General features: G+C 32.8%; 1 pseudogene; it reads right to left on the bottom strand.

Moving 5' to 3' along the window:
* Positions 1-14,049, bottom strand: part of LOC149543480 (ABC transporter G family member 11-like) — a 56,578-nt pseudogene that overhangs the window by 2,361 nt on the left and 40,168 nt on the right.

Here is a 14,049-nt window from a genome sequence, read left to right as displayed (position 1 = left end):
TAAACATCAAGTGCCGAACATGAAACAAGTGTCGAGTAAAGATAAAGATGCCGAATAGGATACAAGTCCCGAGTAACACAGAACAAGCCGAGTATCAGTAAACCAATAATGCCAAGTTGCTGCATTATTTTGAAATCGAAGATTTGCTAGATCTGAGCCGACAAGGTTTTACCTAGAAGTTTGTAAATCAGATAGAAGATAAAAGTGATGAGCTAGTGGCACAGACCACCATGTAAAAAGGTTTTTAGCAAATACAACTGGATGCTAGACAAGGTTTCTAGATGAAGAAGAAATTTGAGGTAGATACATTGTATCCTACCTAATCCATTGAAACTGTAAAATTGGAGAGGGAGAATTGAGCGGAAAAGATATTTCAAATTTATATTTAAGAAGTCATAAGGTCACGAAGTAGAAGAGTGGTGGTGAGAAAGTATGAAATCATGAGCTGCTAAAGAAAAGTGCTAAGGAGTAACAGAACAAAGAATACTCTATTTTTTTGGATGACCACAAATGTGATTACATTGGTTTGATGAGTAAAGAAGACTCAAGGAAACAAAGCTTGAGAGGAAGACAAGCTAATAGAACTGAAGTGATTAAAAGCCAAGCAAAGGATTGAACTGAAGTGTGATATGTAATCTACAAGTTATGTTGTAAGTTGAATTAGATCAAAGCCATTGTTGTTACTTTCTAGCAATTGTAACAGTTAAGATAAAACCTATGGACTTAGGTTGGTTTAATAGCCATGTTGTAAATCCTTTAACAGGGTGACATTCCAAGTGAATGTTCCAAAGTCCTTTAACCAAGCCCATTCCTAACAGTTTGGTGAAATCTTCTAACAAGGTCACATTTAACAATGTGTTGTAGCCTTTAACAGGGCAGGCTTTTCACAGGGTAGACCATCAAAAGTGGTTAAAATCAATTGCGCAATTATTTTGTGGGTATCATCCCCACCCCATTTTTACCTTCTTATTCCTAGAGGGTTTCTGGGTTATCAAATTCTGAGTGTTATGGTGTGATGCATGTTTACTTTTCTTAGTTGTTTCAATATTTAAATTGCATGCATGATAAGTTCAGTTATGCACCATTAAGGATTTGTAGAGAAAATAGAAAAAGTTTTATCATGGAATTTGGACCTTGAATAACTGATTCACCCCCCCCCCCCCCCCCCCCCCCCCCTCCCCACTCTCAGTTATTCTAAAGAATTATAACAATCAAGACACTAGCTTGGGTACCCCCTAAATCCAACATTGTTCCTCTCTACAAATCAAAACCTCAAATCACAAAATGCTTCTACAAATTCATTTCCTTCAATATCAGAGTAGTAATATTCAAAACAAGGGAGCTTACAATTTGTGATATTTCATGTACTCTAGCTTGAACTGCCTAATAATGCTCAAAGTGCTAGTACTTCTCCACGAGAGTTTGGGTAGCTTGGCTTGTTGTGATTTTTTTGAAAGTATCATCTAATCTCTCGATCTAATCACATGAAAAAAAGCTCAATCTTCATGAAACAAATACCTTTCAATGAATTCTAATATTCACAACATCAAATTAAGATCTAGGATATAGAAAGTACCTGTGGTCTCATTGATCCTTTCAATGTAGCTTTACTTTGTCAAAATCTAAGTTAATACATCTCAAAAAGTGATCAAATGGGTTCTAGAAAGTTGGGCAAGGAATTCCTGCTTGCTCAAAAAACTACAAACATCACAACAATTCTTATTTGTGAGAATCCATGAATCCAGTTCAGATCAGTGTTCAATACCATAGGAATCATCAATCAATGTAGCAATTTTTTAATGGGGAATTTCATATGAAGGGTATTAAATAAGCACATTCCATCTAGGGAAAAATATATATTTAAAATTAATAGTTCTAGTTGTGTAAAGTTGTTGTATTTTTTTCTATTTTTGATGCTCAGACCTTAGCTAGGTCACCACTCTACAAGTTTGAGTGTTCTCCATATGCTTTTTCCTTGTTAATATGTGTGATATTATTTCATAAATGATAAGTAGTTTTGATTTATATAATAGAAATATTTTTTGGATAATATTAAGAGTATTTACTTATGTAACTAAGTATGTATATAAAGAATAGACTCAGTAATATGATAGTTGACCATTGCAGATAATACTATTAGATTATTGTGGTTCATTTTAAATAGTTTACAAAATTGGCATTCATCTTGTCATATTCAGGTGAAAACAAAATATAGTTTAATAAATGAGGGAAGTTATTGTATAGTGCAGAGTGGGCCTTGTAGTTTTCATGGTAGACAAACATTTAATATCCATTGAATGTATCTACCAACAACTTGTCAATAGAAATTTCCAAAAAAATCATTTGTGATAGAAAGACTTCCATCAATTTATTCTTCAACTACACTCTAATCTAGCTTTAACTACTCTACAACTTCAAAAAAAATCTTGTTCCTAGTCTGCTAGCAGTAACTCAAATATTTTTAAATAAAACAACCTACTACCTAACTAAGCCTGGTGACATTAACTCTAGTATTATTAAATATGGCAACCAACCATTGTAGAAAAGAAAGCTTACCTCACATGCCTAAGATGTCTTGCCAAAGTAAATAGTTTTCCCTTTAGAGAGCAAGTAGAGACTATCAAAGAGTTCAAACACCTTGCTGCTTGGTTGATGAACTGAAGCTATAATAGTATACCCATCCCTAGCCAAATTATTAGTGTTTGAGTAATAAAAAATGTAGATGTGTTGTAATTAACAATTCACCACATATCAATACATATAGTTTTGAATTAGTGATAATCAATAGTCTACCCAATTAGTATTATTCTGTGGTTTGCAAAGAACAATATATTCACTAATGGAGTATTATGTGGTCTATGAGGAACAATAAAAAATCATTAAAACCCTCTCTGATGTTATTTTGGATTAAGGATTTGCCACTAATTAAGAATTACAGTGACTAATTCTTACCTATTTAAACCACTTGTTGGTTCATCAAGAAACAATAACCTTGGCCTCATGAGGATTTCCAAGCCAATGCTAACTCTTCTCTTTTCTCCACCACTGATTCCCCTCAAGTGCTAATTTCCAATAGGAGTGTTGGAACATTCTTGAAGACCCATTTCAACAAGTGTAGACTCCATTAGTGTCAATTTCTCTAACCGAGGCATCTTATCAAGGAGTCTCAAATGAGCAGAGTATGCTATAGTCTCCCTCATGATCAAGGTTCCAATCAGAGTATCATCTTGAGTTGCGTATGCCTACAACCAAACATGGGAGAGAAAAAAGTATTTAACATCAAACATCCACAATTCACCCAAAAATAACTTGACTCCTCTTAAGTACTATTAATGAGCAACCTATGATTAAATCATATTTTTGTTCTAAAGGAGAGATTTTCCTTGTGGTTGTTCAGCTTGATAAATCTAGATTGAAATGCATTAGCAGCCAATCTACTTAATTTCCACAAACAAATAAAAAATGTAAATGTTATCATCAATAGTATGATATGCAAAAAAATTCCATCAAGAATGAAGCTATATATAGATAGACAAAATTTTGAATAAGTTTAAATAGAGATAGATATAAAAGATTGGAGACAATGAAGCAATAATTTCTACTATGTTCTATTAAAAGACTAGCATCCCAAAACTATTAAGATTTGCATGGTGTGTTGGAGTTCTTTCTAGTAAGGAACATACAAAGTGGATTTAAACCTGATACTAGGAAACAAAGATAGGGACAAGCCTAAGGATTAGCTAAATCCGATATTTAGCAAGGCTAAATCTTGGGTCTGGCCAACATTAACAGAGTCATCAGGACTCACTTCACTTTAGGCTCTGTAGGGCCAAGGCAGACAAACCTTAGGGATTGATCTTATTTAACTTGATACTCTACTCTACAAGATTATCCCCTACAGTAGAAATGGTCAATATTTGTAAAATCTAAAAACCACAACTATTGCCACATAAGAAAACAACCTCAAGATGCGGAACAATATGCAGAAATAAAAAGAATTTGAAAAGTCAAAAGTTGATTTAATTCACATAACCATATAATTCAATAACCATTTCGAGATGAAAAATCTATACATATCGACCAATAGTCAAGAATAATTGAAATCACAATCATTATTACATGTCACCAATTTCTCTAAATACATTTGATAATACAAAGCTGACCACATATTCATACCATATACAAAGCAAGGTGCAAATGTTGAAAATGAATCATATGAACATAACATCTTTTGCCATAACTATGTCGACCTTAGTGTCCATCTACATGTAATCTCATCTTTAAGCCATCAGAACTATGTCCATCTACTATCATGAGATGGAAGAGTGGTCCAGGCACTTTTACCACCCAACCATGGAGTGGTTAGCTCCCCAAGGTTCTTCGGTTAAGAAGAACTTCCCGACCCGCACAAGAAGGCTAGCAACTCAACACAATTGGATCGAAAGAATATGGTGCAGCCTTTGTGCCTAATCTACTTACACAAATCCCTAGTAGAAAAATGCACAAGGATGTGGAAGAGGGAAAACAATGTAAAATAAACAATGCATTTCAATCATATGCATAAAAGTTTTACTGAGCTTGACCAAGCATCATGAACCAATTTAATGTAAAAGATTGGTAAGTAATTTATAAGGAAAATTCAATTCAAATTTTCTTTAATTACCCTCCTCTTTGATCCCACATTCAGCACCCATTCCTACTTTTCTCTTTTACTATTTGCATTAAAAAAAAAACAAGATTATCATCTACATACAAGTTTGTAATAAATAATGTCAATTAAATCACAAACATATAATTAAATAATATTTTCCCAACTATTTAACAAAAAGGCTTTCACAATTTCTACATCTTTTCTTAAATGTAAGAATGACTATAAAATTCTACTGCCACTATTGAAAATTCCTCTAATCTAAAAAAACTAGTTTAAAGAATATCAAGAAGTTACTTATTCTAAAACAGATGATATTCAAGAAAATTTTAGAATGTTTTTTGCAAGTCTAAAATCGTGTTGAACTATAGATAACTACTTAAGAACTGTTGCCAAGCTTAAATTCTAAATTTAATTTAACTACAAAACATACAAAACAGTGGTTAAATTTTCTAATTAATCAATTTAGATTTCTATTAAATCTTTGGAGCCTCGCTATATGCTACTAATTTAGAGCCAATGCAAATTGAAAGCAAAAAGAATGTGCCAAACTCATCTCCATCTACAACAAATTTAAGAAGCACGTTAAATCTTTCTAGATTGAGTAGCTAAAGAGCTATGGAATTAGATCAACTTGTGTCCATCTAATAATAAGTAGAAGAAGAGAATATAGTCCTTCAAAATTGTGTAAATTATTAACAATAATAGTATGGCCATCTTTGTCTTTGTCTACATAAAGTGCAGATTTCTATTATTTAGGTAGATTTCTATTATTTGCAGCAGACCTGATTTCATGTAAATCATTAGTTTTGTAGAGGAGAAATGGTTACATGCTAGCTGGAGATGGGCTAACATTTTTTTTTCATAGATCCTCCATATATTGATGGAGCGGCAATCATGACTCATTTTATAACAAAAGCCAAACAAAAATATAGAAATAACCATTACTCCCTTACCATTTTCGTCAAACTATTACTGGCATGTACAGCCAAAAACCAAAAAGATATAAAATTGGATAATAGTTATTGTTTAGATCTATTTCCTAACATTTTCATTTCCTTCTAAACAGTGAATAGCAAAACATGAACTGGCTATAATTATTATAAAGTTCATTCAAGGAAAATAAGGAAAATGAATAGCAAAACATGAATTGGCTATAGGAAACAAGGAAAATAAATAGCAAAACATGAACCGGCTATAATTAGTCTAAAGTTCATTCACCATATGTATTTTTTTCTACATATTTAAAAATGCTGGAAATGCTTGGCAATAAGTATATAAGAAACATGATAATAATTACTAAGATGTTTTCCTAGGCTCTTCTTTTACATAAGCTACACACAGAAAGATAAAAATAGAGAAGAACCTGATGAATAGATTTATTTGCTTCCTCTCACCAAAGCTCTTGCCTCTGTTGTTTGTCCTCCTTTCTCCTATGGAATTTAGAAGAATGTAATCTTCTCTGTTTTATTCCATATGTTTTTCTTCTTGTCTTCTCCCCTTTCTACTCAATGCCCCCTCCTAATGCTCTTGTTTCCTTCTCTATTCAACAAGCCTGCTTGGAAGATCTGACCTCCCCTTCTTAACCAAAAAATTTGCCTCTTGCATGCGTGTGGATTTCTTTTAAATCAGCCTTGCCTTATCTTTATTTCCATGTGTTTTCTCCCTTTGTTTTTCCTCCCAAAAATGTCTTCCTTTTCTCTTCAAAAACATCCTCTTCCCCAAGAAAAATAGCAAGTTTTATCTTATTTCTATAATATTTTTAATGCCCTCAACTACGTTGTGGAAGAATAGTGAATTTGGAAATAATTTAGTTATCTCCCCTAATTTGGAGTGTTAAATTCAGTCCAGTTAAAAATAAAAGGATTGTGCACTTCTTTAATCGTAATAAATTTCTCAACTAACCATTCCCATCATGATTGTAATTACTAAGGAAATAAATTAAGAGCGTAATTCTTACTTTAAAATTATAATATTTCTAAGAAATAATATTTAATCATTCATTTTTTTCAATTTACACCACATTATCATAAACAAAACATTTAATCCATCTAGATTAATTAAAATTCCAAAAAAATGACTTAAATTGAAATAAAAACAACTAAATATGTGTGTGTGTGTGTGCGACTACACCATACAAATTTCAGACCAACCCTGCCAAGGAGCTGAACTCCTCTACCTCAACCACCCTTCCGCCTTCAGTACCTACACACTCACAAACTCGACATCACCCAAATGTGTCAGTAATTTCATCATCTTAATAAATAATAATATCTTAAATCCTAATTTTAAAACATCCAATCATACATTATCAGATATAAACATATAAATGAAGTCACAATTTTATCCATCATGGAAAAATCTCATAAGCTCAACATATTTCAACCATTCTAATGATTATTAAATATAATTATCCATCCAATAATATCAACAATAAAAGTTCATTTTTTTTTAAGGTATTCAACTCAAGTCGAGTCCTACATAGTCAACCATAGTCTTAGTCAAAAGGTCAAATAGCATACTAAGTCCTAATAAAAACATGTCAAAAATAATGATTCATGATAATATTCTTCTATGATTTGCAGATAAACTTCCTAATTACTGTAGCTAATTGCAACCAAAAAGTAGATGCAAATAAGTAATGACCAGCACTTTTAGTTCTTCAATACATAAAAAGGTAAATTGATATTTGATTAAAGGTTTTGATCTCAACATAACTCAAGTATGCAACAACAGAGAGCCTGCAACCTCTAAGCTGACTAGTCCCTTATCCATTGGGCATCAACTAAACTTTAACATACACATGGACACCTAAAGTATACTCATATATCTAGACATCTGATCTATCTATCTGACTTGCAAATAGACATTTGTCTTCATAAAAACTCTCATACTTATTGTAAAATCCTCCTGGTGAAAATTGCAACCTTGTCAATGTAAACAAGCATTTACTTGGCCCTTTGTTCCAATAGCAAATTTATCTAGACATACAACCTTAAGGGATTGCAATTGAGTTTAAGCTCTTCATTCTTAAACAAAAAACATTGCAGATGATAAGGGAAGGAGATAAGAATCATAACAAAACTAAGAAAAATGAAGCTCTTATATTAATCTCTTTGAAACCAATACATCATCTATATGTCAAAACTTAGAAAATACAAAATGAATGATTGCATATTATAAAATGCTTTAGAAGAAATACACTACTGATATTCATAAAAAAGGAAAATACTGAGAAGAAATGGTATCACAACTCTAAAACTGGAGCCAACCTTGTGGTCTCACTAGTCATAAAAATTGGAATCCCTACAAAGAGTAGAGAAGAAAGATATATAGAAGAGAAGATATTCCAAGATTTGGAATTTGAAATTGACATGTGTCCCACTGAAAATGTCTTCATTGTTGATGTTGTTGAAATTGATCTTCCTTCGTCTACTTGCAATTAAAACCATAACTGATGTAACAAAATATTTGATATATCCCTCAAAACAATTGGCAAAATATTCTCTGAAGAAATATCAGATATACATCATAGAATGTGTTGGAGCTTCAAATCTAATTTTATCTTGTCACTTCTACTTTTGACATGAAATTCAACTGTATTATCGACAAACTCTTCATTATTTCCAACTATTTTTAAAACAATCAAATCATCCCTCATAACTATCAATGAAATCATATTTGATGCAAATTTGATCAAAATTTGATATTATCCCAAACTAAAAACATCAAATAAGCATTTGCATTGAGGAGCCCCCAGAAATGCAAAACCTCCTATAGCTACTTTTGGTGAATACCTATGCAAAAACCAACTACAAAAATTGAAAATTCATCTCTTCCCAATTCCGTCAATATATTATCCTACATGTTTTGGATAAAAATTGTGCCTCTAAGCTCAATTTGAATTTTTAGGCCCCAAGCCATGAACAAAGTTCAAAATGAAAAATTTAAATGTACCTATAGTATAAACTATATAAAAACATTAAATTCATTCAAATCTTTTATTTTGAAAATCATGAGCATTCATAATCTTTGGATTTTAATTTTTTACTCATTCTTCCTTTATCCCTCCAATCCATCGATGCCAAGTGTCAGATTACCATTCGTCAAGAAACATTTGAAATATTTAAAATTTATGAGCCTACGATATTACAACCAAATCATAATGTTGTAGCTCTTGAATTCATCTTCCCGGACCATATGACAAGCTTACAAACTCAATATTTTTGTAATATCTTACACTTTACTCCTGGGCCTCCCGATCACATGAAAACTTCATTTGTCATAGCATCTTGAACCTTTTAAAAATGCCTCGCAATCTCCCAATCTCATCATAGCATCACAGGCAATTAATTCTCCTCCCTCAATCCTTCAATTGGCATAGAATCTTACATCTTTTTCATGAGCCTCCTGATACTACACCAATGGCATAACATCAGAGGCCATTGCTTTGATAACCCCAACCACATGCTAGGTACGCAAGCAAGAAAATGCATTTATAGGGCTCAAAGTGACTCAAAATTATGGAATGGTACTCAAAATGGGAATGCAATTTTGAGTCCCATTAGGGTGTTGAATGTATCATGAAGTTGTGTTTAGTAATAGTCCTATTATATTATTGCAAACTGTATAGGATGTTAAAATTAAGTGAGAAATTAAAAGAAATCAGTGATTCACTTCAAGTGTCCTACATACGGGAAAGAGCAAAGCCTTCTATGGATACGAAAGAGGTGCTCTATAGTAGGAAAAGAGCAGATACAAAAAAGACATGGGTAAGATGTAGTGGTTTGAAAACACCCAAAAAATAGATTATCCTTCGAGTATAAAGAACAATGTTGAAAATGTGTAATTCTTTTTATTTCCTTTCTCAGGAGAGCAAGGTTGTTGTGTAGAGGGCTTCTCCCAAGTTGGTAGAGATGGCCATGTGAGTGTGACAATTAAAGTCATTATCATTTACAATCATTTTGACATCATATAGTTGGAATGAATGGTGTGTGAATAGTCGCATTGACTTACACTTCATTTCAGATACAAAGCAGAAACCTAGAGTGGTGGATTTTTAATCAAGGGAAGCAATGGGAGATGGTGCAATTCACGAGTGTGATACTAATGTTGATGGTGACACATCCCTTAGTTGTATTGAGGTTCAAATTTTGTATTCATTTTTTATAAATGATGTAATCCGTAGGAAGATGGCACTCATATGTATTATAGTTACATGCTATAAGTATTTCTTGTATGGTAACGTTTATATTTGTACTATAATCCCCTCTGTGTAGGGGAGGGGTCAATATAGAATTGAAAATTCCACCCAAAGGAGAATATATTATTTCCTTGTTGATGGGGGAAATAATTTTTGGGACATTGCAAGGATGAACCTACATAGGTTGCAAATTCACAATCTCCCATTTATTGAGGCACCTTGTCGTAGGCGTCCTTTTCTAAGAAATACCAAGTGACATCATTATGATTCAAAATCAAAAGGATACATCTTCAAGAGGGTGACAAGTGTTGATTACCAGATGAGCATAAGGTCTGATGCCCAAAGAAGGCATTTATAGTAACACATGTAAATTGTACAAGGTCTCCACAGTTGAACTCCTTCTGGAAGAGGGTTTGGCCAAGATTGAAGAGGAAATGTGTTACTATGAGAGTGATCAGTTGAGGAAGGAGATATTGAAAAGGATTGTAGCATTGGTGAAGAGAAGAGAGATCATGGTATGATCAATCTGATATAATAGTTTGTTCTTTACATGAAAAATTCATGTAAACATGTGAACCACTTTAGAGAAATTTGTTGATATTCATTAAATGTTCCATTGACAAGGCACTCCATCTTTAGCTTCTATTATTTCTATGGATGGCATTATTGAAAGATCAATATATGCATCACCTTCTACCTTAGTTGTAGCAGATTAGTGTTGCATGCAATGATCTTGTACACGATAGAGTAAGTCTAGTAGAGGGAAAAGAATCTTTGTAAGTGCTAAAGAAATTATTGACTTTGAGGATGATATAAGGGGGATCCCTTCTATTTCTAGAAGTAAGAGGGTGGAGGTAATGAGGAACACAAAATATTATTTTTTAGTTTCTATAAGATCAAATGATGTATAATTTTTTTTTCCACCAATCATGTGTTTTGTGGTTGTGAACGTTTTGGTTTGATATCTAAAAAATGGAATGAATAATTTATTCTATATTAGACATTTGCCATGAAAGACATTGCTGCAACAATAGCTGAGTGTGAAGACAAGAATGTGCTTTGTCTCCTAGCTTTTGCATGTGAGTGTGTTAAATTGACATCGGTGAAATACAAGAGTGGTAGTAAGCTTGTGTTAGGAAAGCACACACAAGTAATGTTGATTGATGAAAATGAGATTGAAGTTCATGTAAGTAGTATGTGGTTGGCACAAGCAATGCCTTATTCAACAAATATGTTATTGGTGCTCTAAATTTAATTATAACCCACTCTTAATGGTAATGATGGTGTTCAGGGGTGTGCACAACAATAGCCTACAGTTGAAAATCTTGAAGGAGGAGTATGCTTACATTCAATTCAATGATCGGTAGAGACCTTAGTGTAAAAATTGTTGATAGTAGAATCCATGTGGCTTAATACCTATATTATTTGGTTATATGTAATGTAGGTCGATAGTGGTGGTGTTTCCTTTAATAGTCCATCCAGGATGGAGGCCCTAGATGGAGACGTACATAATGTATTTTAGATTGTTGCCCAAAGGAAGATTAGTTTAGAGTGAATGTAATTTGAGAAATCATTTTTCTAATTTTTGTGGGCTAGGACATAGCAAGGAGAGATGTTGCAATGTATCACAATTCTTTGGTTGAGCAATCCATAAGGTTAGTTGGAACTATAAGCTCGCACCCATCAAACAATCAAAAACTTGCACCTTTGGAAATGGGCATGGAAATTTAGATAGATGTGTAGGATAAATTGCAGAGCCCTAATGAATCAGTAAAATTTGTAGATGTGTCCTTTTCTTTCTATTTGTAAGAAGCAATATAATCATAATTGGGATAGACAACCTAGGTTTCCTCTAAGTGTATTTTACAAAAGTAGGGAGTGAAAGATGATGAGGAAGGCAAAGAGGAAGTAGTTTTCTCTTATGCTATTGGTCATCATGTAGACCTATGATGTCAGGGTATATTGGTAGGTAAAGCTATCATCAAATATGTGGGAAGTGATGTGATGTGCCACAACAAATCACTTTGTGCAGGGGCTGCAAAAGTCAAAATAGTAGAGGTTCTTAACCCAACTGCTAGGCTACCATACCCTCATTCTTTTTCTAAAGTTTTAAGTGACTCGTTAAATTCATTTGAAGTGTGGAACATATATGACTTGTCCTCTAATATAGATTTGGAGTAGCATAAGGTATTATTGTCTCTCTTTTGTTTTTTCCCAAGCTTATAGTTTATTGATGTCTACATATATTGATGTCATTTATTTGGAGGTTGCACTCATCCAACTTGTGTGCATAACGTTAGTGTAAATTGAAAGACACATCAAAGTTGGCCAAAGAATCTAGTGATCCTCTTCCTATCCCTAAAAGATGTAGCCTCATAATTCACATGTTAGGTATCACTCCTCCAACGGTGCACAAGGACCCAATAGGTGTCATAGATTTTATGAAAAAAAATTCTTTGTTGCCCAAAATAGATAGTGGACGATTGGTAAACTAGCATCAAAACATTAGGAATTTCTTTATAGACCATTGTAACTAGCAATGGTCTCCATTTTTTTCATTGAATAGTGTATGCAACATTTTTAGTAGGGTTACTAAGCATTGTTGATGCCATTGGTTAAAATCTACCCTTCTTCAATGAAATTGGAACTGACGCTTATTCCAAATGTGCAATCGTTTCCTCTATATTTGTTAAATTCTCTATTGTTTTAAGTTCTTATTTCCAGTTTAGTTGGAGCATTCAAACTATGTTTTTTTATTTGCACATGTTGATTTTTTGTGCTTTTTTGTTAATGTACATTAAGGGAAATCTAAATTTTTCTAGCATATTTGTCATGATTGGTTGTTATCATATTGTAGTTTTTCTATGGTGTAATTCTAATTTATTTATAATTATTGTCTTTTTAGTTGTGTTTAGTCTATTGGTGATGACTGAATAGGATAAACTATTTTTATAGAGTGTTATTTCAATCTATAATGTATCCAATGTTTATTTCAAATGTTTAGTAACTTTTATCATAAATTGTTGAATAACTTTCTTCAATTTGATGGATGTTTTAATAAATTGGAGATAATTTGATTTTATCACTGTATTAAGTTAATACTCCTACTTCCACTAAACAATATTGACCAGGTATTTCACTATTTTGTGGCACCTTTTCTATTCATTATGTTCATAAAATGGAAATTTTGTTTTATTTGTAAGGGATGTTTTATTAAACTCTCTTATTGGAATGTAAGCATAGTTCTTATATGTTGATGTAGTCATGGGTAGTCATAAAGATGTCCACAAGAAGGAGGTTGGTTATCAATCAACCTTTGATATCCCCATGACTACAACTATAGGGTTGTCAAAGTCTACTACTTTTGGGAAGCATGGAAAGATGAACGACTCATTGACCAAGAGGAAATGTCAAATTTTAGATGAAGCACCTTAATTGTGTGTATTAGATATTGGTGGTGTGGTGGGGCAGCCAATAGTCATGACACTAGGGACAATGTAGCCTTAGATGATCCAACCCTGGATGATAGCTTCAATAGCTCACTTCAAGAGAAACACAATCAACTTCAAGAGAAACATATATCTTTGTTGTTAGAGAATTTGGTTACATGTGAAGTAAATTATAAGAACCTAAAGTTGCATAATGTTGAATTGGAGATGAAAAAAAAGAGCTTGGCATGTTTATTATAGAGGTTAAGGAGGAAAACATGGAGTATTATCTTCAACTACATGAATGACAGCTAATCAATCACAATCTGGAGGATTCACTTGCTATGAACAAAAAGATGTTCTCTAACTCAACCTGTACATATGAGGACATGTTAGATGACTTGAGAGGTTATATTGAATGGTGGAAGGTAAAGTGCATTGGCATGGTTGGTTTTCCTTTTGATAGAGGGCACCAACCAACTTCCACCACATCTTCAACTTGTAGATATAAAGGTGCATGAAAATGTGGTTACATGCACATATGTAATTAAATATTCTGAGCCACATGTGGTTGTTGTTCATTTCAATGACAAATCCCAATCATAGCAAATAATTTCATACGAACCCAATGTTTTGATATATAAACTAATGTACTCTTCTAAAAAAAGGAGACCATTGGCACTTACATTTGATAATTTAGTGCGTTGATAATTGATATCTAAAATATATTTTGTACATTGTTAATGTTTATAAATCATTATGAATCCACT

This window comes from Cupressus sempervirens, chromosome 8 (genome assembly GCF_028749045.1).
Source record: "Cupressus sempervirens isolate cs-2001-9-10 chromosome 8, ASM2874904v1, whole genome shotgun sequence".
Classification (NCBI taxonomy): domain Eukaryota; kingdom Viridiplantae; phylum Streptophyta; class Pinopsida; order Cupressales; family Cupressaceae; genus Cupressus; species Cupressus sempervirens.
The sequence above is the reverse complement of the archived record's forward strand: the minus strand, read 5'-3'. Positions and strand labels throughout refer to the sequence as shown.